We start from the raw sequence: 17517 nt of genomic DNA, 5'->3' as shown, positions 1-17517 counted from the left end.
ATCTTTCTTCGAGTACTACTATCATGCATTTGGGTTTGTCAAAATTCATCCATTTGAGCCCCCAATTTGAGCTTCGAAGGCCATAAATTTGCAGAAACCAAGAGAGTTTGGGGGGAGATCTCTAACATGGAGGTTCAATAGAACATATGTTCTATCGAAAGGGGTTCAATCAAAACCCCTCAATACAAATTTTGCATTTAATGATTTTTTCGATTCGATCGAAAGGGAGTTTTGATCGAATGTGTTTTTTGCATTCAATCAAATGGGAGTTTCGATAGAACGTGGCTAAATTTGATTTTTGGACAAAAGAGTCAATTTCTTTCATCCAAAAAAGTTTTGTCTTGTGTGAAAGTTGTTAAAGAATAAATACATTCGTTGGAGGCTTCATTCGTGGACCCATTGTAAACATTTTTTCCTTTCCCTTGTCATTTTACTCTTTATCTACAATCAACTTATTTCTCTATTATATGTTCATTGTAATTAAAACATAGAAACTTGTGTCTTGTTTCATCTTCTTTTTTTTGTACGAACTTCGTACTCTATCTATATAGGACTCCAACGCATCACACTATCATCCATAGCCCATGTGTACATCTTGGGCAGAGAGGTAAAAGGTTACCAGAAGATCTCTATGACTTGTACTTTTGGGTTCCATAATTATCTATTGGCACTTGACAGTTTTCACACTTTCTACTTATCCTGAGTGGAGAGGTTGATTAAGTGATCCCTCAAGAGGTTACCAAATTCTTTTTGGAGTGGTTAATTTTTTACCCAGGCTTGTCTCTTGTTTGTTTGGTTCATCTTAAAACTTTGTGAAAATACTTGCCTTAAGCAATCATTTCAATACTTATGCCAGGTTCCTCTGTTGCACACTTTTAGAGCTAACAAAGTGTTGTAGAGCTCATCTATGAGCTTTACAATCCAAAATTCCTTTGGAGTTATTGTGAGGAGAACTTTAGACTGAGTATCTCTTTGAATCATTATAGCCCTACAAAACCTAGCCCGATATTTTTTAGTATGGTGGATCTAAATGATCCTTTTGCTTCCCATCCTATTAAGAACATTCTTATGGGAGGCTCTTCTACATCTAGCTCACAACATAATTCTTGCAATAGTAATCCAACAAATAGTCTCCCTGGGTTTCCTCTTATTCTTGATCATGAGTATTCTCTTGTGATTCTATTTGACCAGATTCAATCTTTAGAGGAGAACTTGAGGGACTTTGAGGGATTTCTTGATCGAGAACATGTCCTCCCCCAGGTTGGTTTTGTTATTCACAATATGAGAGATATGTTTATCTCAAATAGTAAGGGCCAAAAGGTGTTAAGGGATCTTTCTATAATCATAAGATCTCATGTAACACTTGTTGAGGATTGCACCTAGGATGATCAGTCTGATACCACTGACACACAGCTCTTGGTGTTGATATCACTCAAGTGTCAATCCACATGGTGTATATTGGACCTACTAATGATCCATTATTAGGTGGAACTATACCTAGTATCAATGTCTCTCAGACTCCCTTGGGATATACTGGCATGGTTATTGCTTCCACTATCTATAGTTCTATTGCATAGGCTGATTTTGCTAGTGCTAGTGTAGGTGTTGGTACTAGTCACAACGCTAGTGCCAAAAGTGGTTTTGCTTCTCGTGCCTCTACTTATTTTCCTCCACCTTCTTTACTTAATAACCCAGTTTTAAACACCATCTTGCAAAACATGGGACAATTGCAACTGTCGTATGTAAACTTCATCATTAAATCAATCAGAAATAAAGGAAAATCATGAATCCCTATCTAATCAAAGAATTATAAATAAACCCAATGAAACAATGCAAACAAGCAATAGGAATGTAAAATAAATCAATTCAAACTCCTTATTCCATGATCGCATATTGCTTCCATTGTTCTTCTCTTCTTTGTGGTATGATGGATCTTAGATATTGTGTTGGCAACCTGCAAATGACACAAAGATTCGAAGTTTGTGATTCGATTGAAAATAGAGATTGAATGCTCAATTTATAGATTATTGGAGAAGATTGATTGAGAGGTGGAACAGATTGATCAAGAGGTGGAACTCAGGTGAGCTCACATGCTGATTGATAGTTGATAATGTCTGATCTGGAGGTGGAGCTCAATAGATTGAAAAGATTAATGAGTTAATTGATTGAGAAAAAAGTTGATTGAAAAATGAAAAAGAATGACTGGAGGAAAATCAATTGATGACAAAGAAAGATTTATTTGGAAAAAGCTAACTAGAAGATAGAAAAAGAATGATTGAAAAGAATTAAAGAAATGATGTAATTAATCAATTAAAATAGATGGAATAGTTAACTGATTGAAAGCTTCTTGGAAAAAAACAAAGTGGAAGATAGAAATAGAGATTGAAAAGATAATTGATTTAATTAATTAATTTAACATGTGCTTGCACTTTGACTTTGATTTTTAATTTAATCTTTGCATGAGATTTAATTCAAATATTGAATTTATTTTAAATTCAATTTGGTATTTGAATATATTTAGAACTTGATTTTGATTTTCAATTTGATCTTTGAATCATGCACATGTGTTTGAAATTAGAAGAAATTAGAAGAATTAGAATTTGAAGAATTAATGAAATTAAATGAAATTAGATGAAATTAAAATTTGGAGGTTTGGAATTTGAATTAGAAGAAATATGAATTAGTTAATTAAATAATTTAAAGAAACTGTTACATTATTTAGAAATTGAATTTAATTAAATAATAAAGATTATTTAATTAAAGGATTAAAATCATAATTAATTAAATAATTAATATTAAGAAAAGGGGTTAATGATTAATTGGATAGAGATAGAAATTGAAAAAGAATTTATTTAAATAATAAATATTATTTAAATTGGGGAATTAATAATCATAATTAATTAAATAATATTGAGGTAGAATATGAGAGAATGAACCTTAGAATGAAATAGAATAATGTTAGATGATAGAATTAGAAGCAATTGAGGATGATTGATTGTTACTACTTATCAGATTGCCATTAGTTTTACGTCAAAGTTATACTATATACTCTAGTTAGTTAACACTACCGAATCATGCAGTCGGTATACATAGAGAAGTCGGTATGCACAATCTAGTCGGTTACAGAAGAAAATAGTCACAGAATGCAGTATACACCGAGCTGTCTACCGAGTATCTTTTCATGTCTACCGAGCAGCAAAGATGACACACCAAGTTGATATACACCGAGTGAAACGTGTTACCAGATTCATTGAACCTAGACATGCAAATGAAAACGTGTTACAAGATCGAGGCACATCTAACCGTTATCACATTGGAAATTGCACTAGAAGATTGTGTATGATTATGAGGTCATCTAACCAATGAAATATTTTGCATGATTATTCATTCAATAAATCGTGTTTGTAAGATCAAAGCAATGAATTGGATCACCGTCTTAAGAGATCTATTTATACAGCATGAGTTAAGGGTGTATGTATGCATGTAAGAAGATTGTTACAGAGACACAAAGGTCACCAAGAAGGTTTTCAGAGAACAATCGAAGAACAGAGTAAACAGAAGGGTTTACCGAGTTACTATATGGGTTACCGAGGTATGCTATAAGCAAGGTAATCTATTCTGAGCACATAGAATCTGCTATAACATTTCAGATGTAAAGTTGCAGATATTTGTAATGATTTTATTGTAATATTGTGAAGTTGAAAGAAAAACCTTTAACAGGGTAAAAGACTCTAATCAAGTCTATAAATTGTAAAGCCTCTAACCAGGTGCAGCATTTAGATTAAGTGTTGTAAAATCCTTTAGCAAGGTAGATCTAACAGATCTTGTTACTCCTAACAGGGTAAGCTATCAGAAATAGCTAAACATGTAGCTCTAACCAAGCACTCTTTATTATTGCAGTAGTGAAGTTGTGGGTGCCATCCCCACTGCAGTTTTTCTCTCTAACCAAGAGTTTCTGCGTAACCAAAATATATGTGTTATGGAGTGAATCATGTATGATTGTTATCTATTTGTTTTAGCTTTATTTTATGTTATTGCACTATTCGGATTATGCATAACAGTAAAGATATTGTTCAAGAAAAGTTTTGGAGTACTGATTCACCCCTCCCCTCTCAGTACATTAGCTTTCCATATTGGGCCTAACAATTGGTATCAGAGCTTGAATCTTGGAAAAGGGTTTAATTGCCTAAAGAGAAAGATCTTATCAATGGAAGGCTACAAACAATCTCGGAGGATTGTGTATCTGCAAGAAGAGCTGGATCATGCTAATCAAGTGATTGCAGACATGCAGAGGCAAATGCAAAAATCTTTGAAAGTGAGAAGAAGATTATCTGATGATTTGCAGGACTCTCAAGAGTTAGTGAAACAAATTGAGACATCATCTGAGAACAGTATATCTGAAGAAACTGAAGAAATGATTGGATTATTGAAAGAAAAGAACAAAGAACTAGCTGATCAACTAAAAGCAATGAAAAGAGAACATGAACATTTCAGCACATAGATGACTGAAAATCTAGATGCATTGAGGACAGCTGAGGATAAAGTAAGAGAGAAACAACAACTTGAAGTCTTAATATCTGATAAAAATGATGAAATCACAAGGTTGACTGGAATTCAACAAAACCTATCAGATCAACTAGGTTATGCACATCATGAAGCAATTCTGAAGAATGATGAGAACCAAGCATTGAGACTTGGAGTATCAAGGTTGACCGATGAACTTGAAACAGAGAAGAAATCCAAAGAAACATTGAAGAAGAGTTATGAAGCATCAAAGATGTTGGATGAGCAACTAAATACAAGAAGACCCAACAGAGATGCAGGACTCAGTTACAAAGGAAAAGACTCTACCGAGAAAGGAATTCATACTACCGTGAGAGGAGAATCATCAAAGCAAGCTAGAAACAGGAATAACATCAAAAGAAAGAAGCCTATTTGCAACTACTATGGAAATCAAGGTCATACTGCCAACATGTGCCAGATCAGAAAAGGTAAGCAACAGAATGTCACTAAGTCCAATGGTTATTGTTACAATTGCAATAAATATGGTCACACATCTAATCAATATAGGACAAAGTCAGTTAACAATTATTAGAAGGCAAAATTCAAAGGGTTTTGTAAAAACTACAATAGATATGGACATAGTACCGAGAAGTGCTGGATTAAGCAAAAGAACTATATGTGGTATGCACACCGAGAAAATGCTAGAGGTTACCGAACTCACACAGATCATTACTGACAGTATTCTGCAGTACCATGGGATTACAATACAAGGATATGGTGTGAATGTTGTGGGAGATATGGACATATAAGTGCCAACAATTTTATAAGGTTTGGGATGTACAACCGAAGATCATGGAGAAATCCTGGTATGGCATATTTTCATTGTCACAAAGTTGGACACTTAGCTGGAGATTGCAGAGATCAACCTAGAAAAGACATTGAGGAAATAAAAGAAAAATTAAAGGTGATTTGGATAAAGAAGGAAGTTGTGTCAAATGAAGAAAGCACCTTACCTACCGAGTTAGGTGCACCTATTCCAAATTAATCGGTAAAGGTATGAAGGGACTGCATTCTCTGAAGGTTAAAATCATAACAGTTCCTATTCTATTATGTACTAAATTCAAAATCTGCATAGTTAACATGTATTATTAAGTTTGAAATTCTATCAAAGTCTTTTGAAGCACTTTACAGGAAACCTGTCAAGTCGGTGTATACAGGAAGCCTGTCAAGTCGGTAAATCAAGGAAGATTGGTTACTCGGTTAAAACAAAAAAAAGAGTAAATCGGTTAAAGAGGAACCGAGTGCATTAATGTTTTTGATCTAACCTACACGGAGCCCGATAAAGTATATTGTGTTCTTAAAAGCATTTTTGTGGTCATTTACACTTACCAAGTTTTCAAGAGAGCAGAGCAAGCGATTCCAAGGCGATCAAAACCTCATTCAAAGCAAATCCAAGGTATTTACATCAATCTCATCGCACTATTAAGCTAGTTTACCGATCTTATCTAGTTGCCATTATCTGCTAAGTATAAAGCATCTGTCATTTGAAATCCTGAAACCCTAAGGACTCTTTTACCTGAAATATTAAATGGCGCCCAAGATCCAAGATCCCATAGTTGTCAAGAATGTAGAGAAGCCCTCACTAAAATACTCTTTGACTCCCAAAGTCGCTTCCGAACCGGATGACAAAACCGCTTTTTCACTCATCCCGGACAGAGTATTGTTAGTCGAAGATGTGAGATTCTTCACCAAATGTCGTGTTGAAGAACTCAGTCATGTTGAAATCAGAGACACCTATGATGAATTGTGCACCAATGGTAAAATGGATAGCAAGTATGACCATATTAAGATTAAGGGATTAACTGAAGCCCTAACCTATCCCTGTGTGTTCAAACCCCAGTGGGTCAAGTTTGTTCTTAGCAGAGTTCATGATGATTTCATGTGGCTAGAAGAGCAACCATTCAAGATAACCAAGGAAATCATTCATCTGATTATCGATTACCCTATCTATAATCATGTCCGAGCCCAGAAAATGATATCACAGAAGGAATTGATCAGTTTAACCGGAGTAGAATTTAATTATAGAGCACTGAAACTGAACAATGTCACTGATGCAGAACTTAAGTTTGCTATTAGAGTAATTGGTTACTGTTTCTTCCAATCAGCAAGGGAAAACAGTGTACCCTGTGCAACAATGGACTTAGCTTATAAAATTGTGAAAAAGGGAATGAAAATTGACTTATGTGAGGTGTTATTGAAGAACCTGTTTGAGAATCTGAACACAATAAGGAAGCCGAAGAAGAACAACTCGGCAAATACACTAAAGTTTGGTTCACTTCTTGTATGCATGTTTTTCTACTTTGAAAAATTATTTCCATCTGTTGGTAAAGTTGTTTGGGAACTACACCAACCAATCACCCATCAGATTAATGACTTCATTAAGAAGTTAGGAGATAATTTCAATGATGTCATGGATGATTACTTCAGCAAATTTCAAGAGAAAATGCATAACAGGTACCGAATCCCACCGTAGCTAGTAGAGAAATACAAAAATGATATATGCTTTGAGGTAGACACTGATCACTATTGTGTGAATGTTGTGGAACCAAGAACTCAATTTTTGCCACCTATGGGTTACGAGATTGACTTTGACATCACACAACAGCAAATTGATGCATTTCTTACATTACCAAGGCATGCTACCGAGCTAAGATATGGAACCTATGAAGAAGTAAAGGAAAAGGTTAAAATGAGCATTGTAGCACCCAAAGCTACAAGAAAGGCAACAAAGATGATTAAGGCATTGTCAGAGAAATTCAGAGAAGAATCCTCCTCCACACCTGTCAAAGGCACTCTTGCCATCACTGAAGAGGAATCAGAAGCTCAAGAGGCAGCTATAACACTGAGCACCGAATTGCCTAAGGGTAAAGTGTTAAAAAGAAAGAAACTGGACACTTCAAAGGCCCTACCGACTCCACCTCCAACAAAGAGACCTAACACAAGAGCATCTGGAGCATCACCGAGTAAGAAACAAAAGAGTGTTATTGTTCCCAAGGTAACAAAGACATACAAGAAATCTACTCGGAGACTCATTCTGGCAAAAGAGTCTAGTGATACCGAATCAGAAGATGCAAACAAATTCCAGATTGTCAAGAGCAAGAAGGTAAATATACATAGTGTTGAAAAATTTTGTGCTAATCTGAAAGAATATGGAGGATTTGGTTCATTTAGATATGTCAAGTATGAGACTAGAAATAATGATGAGAAGAGACAAATTGAAGAAGTTGTCATCTACACACTTCTAAAGTTTCGGTTAGCTCCATTGGAACTAGTTAAGTCACTTCCAAATGAACTTTACTTGCATATTGATAATAGGTGGAAGTATGCAATGGACTCAAAGAAAGAAGTCTAGTCCATCTCTTTCCTCATATGTCAGTAGCTGAAATAAAGGAACATCTGACAACCTACAATTCAAAGTTTCTTGTCAAACAGAGAGCCTTAAAACTGATGAATGGGCTATATATTGACGTAAAAAATGAGACAAAAGCAAAGTGGAAGGAAATCTTCAAAATCAAGGATGTCAGTGAACAAACTACAGTTGAAATCGTTGATGTCACCGAGCACGATCCTGATGTCACCGAGCAAGGTCCTGATGCTACCGAACAAGACCCTGCTGACACCATTCAAAAAGATGAAGATGTCATGGATACAGAAGCACCGGAGCAGGAAATGATAGAAGGTACTACATATGCAAAACTTGTATCTATTGAATCCGTTTTAGAACAAGTTCAACCTTATCCCCCGGTCAATCAACCTATCTCTACCGAAACTCCTCAGGATACAGCACAAGGCACCGAAGGTCACAAGTCTACAGCAGGAGAAGATACTACTCAAGAACAGACCTCACAAGCACCTTCGAGCACTGAAAATGTTGTAGCTAAGACACCCAGTACTAAAACACCAAAAGACCAAAGTGTTGCCTCTACCGAGCAACCTACTAAGGGTCAGCAAGCCTCCCAAGCTATTGTCTTGGTCCAACCGGCCAAAGGTAAAGAAAAGAAAGTGAAAAAGCATAGTTTCAAAGTTGATTTGTCTAAACTAATAGTGTTTCCCAATGTGGATATATCAAAATTAAAGGGGCAAGCACTCATTGATTTCGGTGAACTATGCAAAGCAAAGGCCGAACAAGAAAAACAGATGGCCATACCAAAGAAGAATAAAGTACTTCAGAAGGTGAAGGCACTGCTATCAGATATGCTACCTACAACTATAGTGTCAACTGATGTAGCCATCCATATTCAACTGGATGAACTCCTTAATCAAATAGAAATATCCGGAGTTGATGCATCTAAGTATTTGAGCAAACTAAAAGACAAGGAGCTCATTGAAAAAATGATAGAAGAGGTACAGAAAGCTCTAGCTATTGGCAAAGTCAAACTTGTCAAATTTATTGTTGAGTTGACTCCTCAACTCAAGCACATTCATTATTTATTTCAGAAACTCTGTACATTTTCTTCATTCATTAAAGACATTAAGAATAAAACAAAGACAATTGAGAAAGAGATCACCGATCTCTCAAGCAAGTTGACCACAGAGCCAAATTCAATTCAGAATTTTTATACAAGGTTACAACAGCTCATGGCTCAACAATTGGACCTAAGAAATGAAGAACACAAGATCTGGATGGACATAATGACACTTCAGACATTATTCCTTCCTCATCTTTCGTTAGTCCAAGAACAGATCAACCGAGCCACATATTTATCTACTACACAACAGGGAAGCACTCTTGATGGATTAATATCACTTTTGGTTGATATTCAAGTGCAAAATTCTTTAATGGACAGTGTAAAGGATGCACTCTCTATCGCTCTCACCGACGCCCAGAACAAGTACAAATCTATTTTTGATCAGTTACCACCCCCGGATGGAAATTAAGTTTTTGATGTTTGTCAAAAAGGGGGAGTGATACTATATTTGTGGAGTAATATAATAGTCTTGCGAGAGCAATACAATATATTTGGGGAATGATACAGTATTCAGAGTATAGTATACAGGGGGAGTATATCGAGCAAAGTACGCAGAGTATCCAAGAGCAATGAACCGAGCAGTATACAGAACAGTAAGCAAAGCACACAGAAGAGATCACCAAGCATGCAAAATCAGAGTTATGTACAGTATATTGACAAGGGGAGTATATCTGAATATACTATTTCATTAACTATTGTATATACTGTCAGTATAGTCATTTTGCAAAGTATATAGGTTTTTGAGTTATAACTTTGAAAGCAGTTTTTGTCAAACATCTCAACTAATGTCAAAAGGGGAGATTGTTACTACTTATCAGATTGCCATTAGTTTTATGTCAAAGTTATACTATATACTCTAGTCGGTTAACACTACTGAATCATGCAGTCGATATACACAGAGAAGTCGGTATGCACAGTCTAGTCAGTTACAAAAGAAAATAGTCACAGAACGCAGTATACACCGAGTTGTCTACCGAGTATCTTTTCATGTCTACCGAGCAGCAAAGATGACACACCGAGTTGATATACACTGAGTGAAACATGTTACCAGATTCATTGAACCTGGACATGCATATGAAAACGTGTTACAAGATCAAGGCACATCTAACCATTATCACATTGGAAATTGCACTAGAAGATTGTGTATGATTATGAGGTCATCTAACCAATGAAATATTTTGCATGATTATTCATTCAATAAATCGTGTTTGTAAGATCGAAGCAATGAATTGGATCACCGTCTTAAGAGATCTATTTATACAACATGAGTTAAGGGTGTATGTATGCATGTAAGAAGATTGTTACAGAGACACAGAGGTCACCGAGAAGGTTTTCAGAGAACAGTCGAAGAACAGAGTAAACAGAAGGGTTTACCGAGTTACTATATGGGTTACCGAGGTATGCTATAAGCAAGGTAATCTATTCTGAGCACATAGAATCTGCTATAACATTTCAGATGTAAAGTTGCAGATATTTGTAATGATTTTATTGTAATATTGTGAAGTTGAAAGAGAAACCTTTAACAGGGTAAAAGACTCTAATCAAGTCTATAAATTGTAAAGCATCTAACCAGGTGCAGCATTTAGATTAAGTGTTGTAAAATCCTTTAGTAAGGTAGATCTAACAGATCTTGTTACTCCTAACAGGGTAAGCTATCAGAAATAGCTAAACATGTAGCTCTAACCAAGCACTCTTTATTATTGCAGTAGTGAAGTTGTGGGTGCCATCTCCACCGCAGTTTTTCTCTCTAACCAAGAGTTTCTGCATAACCAAAATATATGTGTTATGGAATGAATCATGTATGATTGTTATCTATTTGTTTTAGCTTTATTTTATGTTACTGCACTATTCGGATTATGCATAACAATAAAGATATTGTTCAAGAAAAGTTTTGGAGTACTGATTCACCCCTCCCCTCTCAGTACATTAGCTTTCCATATTGGGCCTAACATTGATATGAGAATGAAGATGATGGTTTTCATGAACTTTTGTGCCTTTATTTATTGTGCAATATATAATAGTCACTGAGCCTTATTATTGAACAATGGATCTTAGCACATCAAGGAATAAAGAACCAAGAAGTAAGATAACTCATTGAAGAAACAAACACATAGCAGACAAGGAGTGAAACCCTCCATTCTGAGAATAATGTCAGGGGTCAAAGTATGTGGGATAGTCACAAGCATAACTATCCTTGACTTTTGCATAGGATATTTGTTGAATGAACGTACCAACACAAACACCCACTAGAACTATTACCCCATAACTTCATTGGTTCACACCACAAACAACAAACAAAGAAAAAGATCATGACCATCCCGACTCCTCTAGTCACTTGTGGACATCCTTGAGTAGCATAGGAACACAATCTGTCACCAAATGATAAAAGATAAAGACTGACCCGGACAAAATTCAGCAACTATATTGATCTTGTGCCTTCGTTCTTGGTTGCTTGATGTGATAGTTGATAATGTCTAATCTCATAAAGTTGCGGACCCCGTTTAAGACTGGCTTGTCTGATTTCGAGTGTATCATCTTCTGTTCAAGACAAGATAATGATCAATTGATATGGATATGATACAATTGATAAGACAGTTTGATCAGTTGATTGCAGATGTTTGACTGGATAGTCATATCCTTTGTTAACTTTGTGCAAAGTGTTTGCTGGATACCTGTTAGGGTATTTGTTTCTTGTGAGACATTTTATTGCAAGTTTTTTGATTGATTGTTTTTTTTTCGAATTTTGTGGATTATACTTGAATGTTTTTGGTTGATTTTTCCAAGATTGTATTTGAATGTTTTTGTATTTTTTCAAGACTCTATATGATTTTTAGGATTTTTTGAGGACTCTATATGGTTTTTAGGATTTTTTCAAGACTTTATATGATTTTTAGGATTTTTTCAGGACATTATATGGATGTTTTTGGTATTTTTCGCTTTTCAATGTTTTGGATTTGATAAAACATGACCTGTCATCAATTGATAAACATAAGACTAACTTGGAAAAAATCCAGCAGCCATATTGATCTATGTAATTGCTTTGGTCATTTGATGATTGATAGGAATGTCTAGTTTGAGAGAGTGAATACCCCATGTAAGACCGATCTGTTTGGTTTTGAGTGTACCCTTCCCTGTATAAGACATGTTGATGTTTGATAGAGTTTGATCGATGAATTAATTAACAAGACATGTGATTAGTTTGATTGTAGATTTTGAGAGTTTATCTGTTGTTTATTTGATTTGATGGACGGTCTATGCTTTCATTCTTTGATTTTCAGTTTTTGATTTTTTTTTAAGGCTTTTTTCAAGACATTTTATGATTTTTTTTTGGATTTTTTTTTTGTTTCAAATGTTTTTTATGATTTTTTTCAAGACTTTTTATTTTTTAGGACTTTTTGAGGACTTTTTATGATTTTTTAGGTTTTTTTCAGTTCTGCCCCCAATGTGCAGACCTGTATGACATGATGATCTGCAAAATGCATGTGGAGATAATGAATTTTTGACATGAATTATGTTAATGCAATATGCATTTCCTATTCGAACAAGGATGATTGTGTTTGTTTAGCATTTTGTAATACACCAATTGAATTGGAGGTACAAAACATTTCATAGATAAGGGGTCAATCGATCCTTAAGGTCCCTTGGAACATCGAAATTAACACACTTAGTGAGTAGGATTTATAAATGGAGACGTGAAAAACTTCCCCATTGGTTCTTGAAACTTTGATCTTCTTTTGCCCATGTGTGTACAAATGAGTTAATTCTCGCTCTTGTATTCACTAAAGATCCTTAGCATCCTATATGACTAGCTACATAGATTATCCTAACTTCAAAAGCATCCCGAATAGAGCCTCGCTGTCAGCAAGATTTTAGAGCTCCGACGACGTTATAGGCTATAATTTCTCAAACATTGCTCCATTGTCAGCAGGCGTTCATAGCCCTAATGGAGTTACTCGCATGTTCCCATAGTCAAGCTTTTTGTCGCACTTTGTATGCATGATATTTCAATTATATATCTTTCTCTTTTGCCTTGAGATGGATATTTGGCGTAGCACTTTTTCTTTTTTTTTCTTTTATATTTTCTTGTCTTGACTTGTAAGTAATAAAACCTACTTGGGTGTCACAATTACAGTGGCACTAAAGTATAATTTTAGATTTTTCACTAGTCATATGATCAACTAGGTGTCTAGAATGAATTAGAGTTTTTTTTAATGTGTTTGAGATATAGCAATTGATAGATTTTGGGTTATCAAGTCTCAAATAGCGAAATCACTACCCAACCATAAGTAAAGTGTCGTCACGGGGTAATTTTAAAAATAGATGACCTTAGGACTTCAAAGACTTTATGTTCGAATATCTAAGAAAGGAGATGACCCTTGTTTCTCTTGTATGCAAATAGATGATAAACTTGGGCAGTTGCCTTTTTTTATTGATGTTGATATATGTAAATGTAGAAAATTATATGCCATGAAATCTGTAAATATGATGTGCTTGAAAACGAAATTATATGTGATGTGGTGTTGTGAATAAAATGATATGCAATGTGGAAAGTAAAATCTAAACTAACCCAGGCCTTAGATATAATATCGTTTAACGTGCATGTTGTTCATAGGGTCAAGGAGTTTTGTGTAGGTAGTTCATTGGTATTTGTTTGAAGAGTCAGATAAAGATGTGTTTTTCAATAGGATATAAGGACTCAGCTAAGTGTATTCCATGTACATTTTTTTTCTATAGCCTTCTTATTTCCAAACCAATCCAATTGTGGTAGATCTTCTTGCCCCTAGTCTTTCAAGTGTGGGTGTATGAAACAAATTGATTTTGGTTTCGAAGTTGTGACATGAGTAGGTGTTATGCCTATTTTTATTGATGTGCTTGAAGAGTATGATGAAGCCAACCAGGTGTTGATCTCACTAGCTGGTGTTATGCTTGTGCATGAAGAAGATGATGAAAAAAATTGGGTGTTGATTTCATTAGCTAGTGACACGCTTGTTTATGTCATCACATTGGCATGTGATGATGGCTCACATACAATTATTAACAAGTTGCTTTGTGTAGTATGATCTAGATTGGTGATTTCATTGATAAGGGGTTCATGAACAACTTGTGTAGAGGGATTGGAATCACTAGGATAAATGGTAAATTCATTTGAGAGGGAATCTTGTGAGAGAAATGGAGGATTATGACATGGAAATGAAGGGATGGGGGGATCTTGATCAGGATCTAGAGAAATAATGGGATTCTTGTTTAGGACATGATGGTAAAGGAATACTTTGATCTTGACTTGGAAAGGGATTATTAGGAAGGATGGAAGGGCTATCTTGATCATGCTTAGGAGGTGGATGTTGGACGGGACTTGAAAGGACACTTTGCTCTTGAGACAAAAGGGTATCATTATGAATCGAATAGAAAAGAGAGAGGGGATCACCATAAGATTCTTGGTCGGTGGGATCTTGATAAAAATTGGGTAGGATAGAAGTGGTTGTTCTTGATCTTTATTTGTTTCAGGACTCATTTCTTCTGACTTTGGATCATCCTCTTGACACAGGGAAGGAGTTTTTATATGCATTGGAGACTCTTGGAATGTTTTAACATATTGGCCTAATGAGAAAGGATTTTAAATGAGATTGAAGTGGGTTTTCTTGGAAATGGAATATATGATGGCATTTGATCTTGAATTTTTGAACCATGGAAAGGACTAGCATCATGACTTGGATTAGATTGGATTTGTATTATGGATAGCCCTTGGGAGGTGGCATTATTGGATAAAGATGGTGTGGGCTTCTCTTGTGTGACTTCGAGGTATGAGGAAATGGTGGAAGACATTGAGGCTACTTGAGGTACAAAGTCTTTATGGGAAGAACCATTGCTAGACATGGGAAGATGACCTTGTTGCATGATAGGTGCCACATTGACCATGTTCAATTGATGTCCAAAGGGTGACATGTTAGTAAATACACTTGCATTCGTTTGAGATACCCTTGGTGGTGTATTTGAAGATACAGGAGGATATTCACAAACATGTGATGTAACCGAAGGCAAAATTGATTGTGTGATTGTGTGTGACTTTGGTAGTGGTTGACTTGTTTGCACAATGTGTGGTGTTGAGAGTTGTGTTGTTTGTTGTATTGGTTGTTGGACTTGCATTATTGGATGTGTTTGTTGTTGATATTGGTTTCTCATATTTATTTGTGTGAGAATAGTTGGTATGTCTGATTTCATAATAAAAGCTCGCACATCAACTGGCTCTAGGTTTGTAATGGGATCTCCAAATTTTTGAAATAGTTTGAACATCTAGGATCTACTCTCTTCACCTCTTTTAATGTTTTGTTCCAAGATCTCTATTTCTCGAGCGAGTTTCTCTTCAAGTGATGGACAAATAGGTATGACACTTGTTTGTTCCTGATAAGTTTGATGCACGTTTTGGGACATGTATATGTTGGATTGAGATGATTGATTGTTTGGTTGCAATGACATGGACTCATGAAAGTTGGAAGTTTGATAAGGGTAATGTTGTCTCCTAGAAGTTTGAGAGCTTGTTTCAACCATTGCACTATATGCCATTTTGTTTTGATTTTTGAAGTCTAGGCATGCAATGCAACTAAAGGATGAAAGTGCAAACCAATTTTTTTTTTTTGGATTTTGAGAATTTTGAAAATGGACAAACGTAGCTGAGGATTAAAAATGCAACCTATGTTTTTGAATTTTATTTTGACAAATTGGATTAAGGAATGACAAGATGAAATCCTAAAGAATGACAATGCAACCTATGGACTTGGACTAAGGAACAATCTAATTTTGAAGATAATACAAAATGGAGATAATGATTTGACCCTATGTCTTATGAGGATGACAACTATGAAAGGACTAAAACATGGATTATGACGACTGCGCAAGGACTTATGCAAAGATTATGACAACTATGCAAGGAGTTATGCGAGGATTATGATGACTATGCAAGGAATTTATGCAAAGATTATGAGGATGTATATGAGGACTCTATAATGAGGATGATAATGAGGACTATGCAAGAACTATAATGCAAGGACTGATGAAAAGTAAGGATGTAAATGAGGACTATAATGAGGACTATGTGAGGACTTATGAAAAGCCTAAGGACGTAAATGAGGACTATAATGAGGGTGATAATGAGGACAATGCAAACCCGAAGGACTCTAAGAAAACCTATGGTCACAAGTATGCAAAATTTTGGACTTTGTTGGATTGTCTGATGTTTCAAGATAGACTCTATTTCAAGTAACTTTGTTTGTAGGACAAATTTGTTATTTTTCAAATCTGAGAACACTGTTTGAAGATAGGTATTGATGACTGAACTGTATTCTGACAAACTCTGAGAATTCAGAGATACGCAAGGTAGGGTCTGAAATAGCCCAAATACTGACTCAATACTGGTCTAGTACAATGATACACATAAAAGAACATAAGACAATCTTAGGCTGGCAAGTGGAAACCATTCAATGAGGCCGTTGCAACAAAATATGGAAACAATATGAATAGATAGAGAGTCTAGCAGCACTGGCTCCACTCCATGACACACACTTCTCAGGCATGTCAGTCTCTCTTACCCCAAAGATCCAAAGATCTTATCACCGAGGGATTTTTGTCTCCTGATGCAAGGTACATGAGGGGTATCTATTGGGTACGATCCACACTCCTGGAGTCACTAAATGTGGGATTTGGGCTACTAAGTTGGTTCTTATTGTAAATTTTGAGGGGTCCTGATCAACTGATGGATTCTCAGAGAAAGCCACTTAAGACTTTAGTTGAGCTTATCGGTGCAAGGAAGGCCCCCGCATACATTGAATTCACTTAACACTCTAGCTGCCTGACTAGTATATTTATAGTACGCTGGGAGAGATGATATCCCCAATGCATCCCAATTCAAATTACCTCTGTGGGGTGATGAAATCCCCAGTCAAAGATACCCCTCACTACTAAAATGAAAAATTTGGGTGTTGTTATCACCTTCTCCCTTTCTCCCAAGACCCTGAAGGCAGGTGGAAAGGTAGTTAATGTAACAGTAGGTCCACCCTAAACACAATAAAAACTTCTTTCCCTTAAATAAAATTAAGTGTGAGTTATTCTATTGATAAGCCTGATTCATGTTTATTTTAAAACCCAAACTTAAGTGTGAGATACTCGTGTGCATGTCAATTTTAGAACACCATACTAAAGTGTGAAAGCATGCATGTCAATTTTAACCAGATTTATTTTAAGCCCAAAAATGAAGTGTGATAACATGCATGTCCATTTTAACCAGGTTTATTTTAAGCCCAAAATTGAAGTGTGATAACATGCATGTCCATTTTAACTAGGTTTATTTTAAGCCCAAAACTGAAGTGTGATAACATGAGTGTTTATGAGAGTAATAATTTGATCTTCTCTGTAAATTTGCCACATGCAGCAGACAAATTATCAGTAACCCAAGAAAATCCACAAAAAATAGAAACTTAACAATGAAAAAAAC

This window comes from Cryptomeria japonica, chromosome 2, assembly GCF_030272615.1.
Source record: "Cryptomeria japonica chromosome 2, Sugi_1.0, whole genome shotgun sequence".
In the NCBI taxonomy this organism is placed as follows: domain Eukaryota; kingdom Viridiplantae; phylum Streptophyta; class Pinopsida; order Cupressales; family Cupressaceae; genus Cryptomeria; species Cryptomeria japonica.
This window is presented reverse-complemented; position numbering follows the sequence as displayed.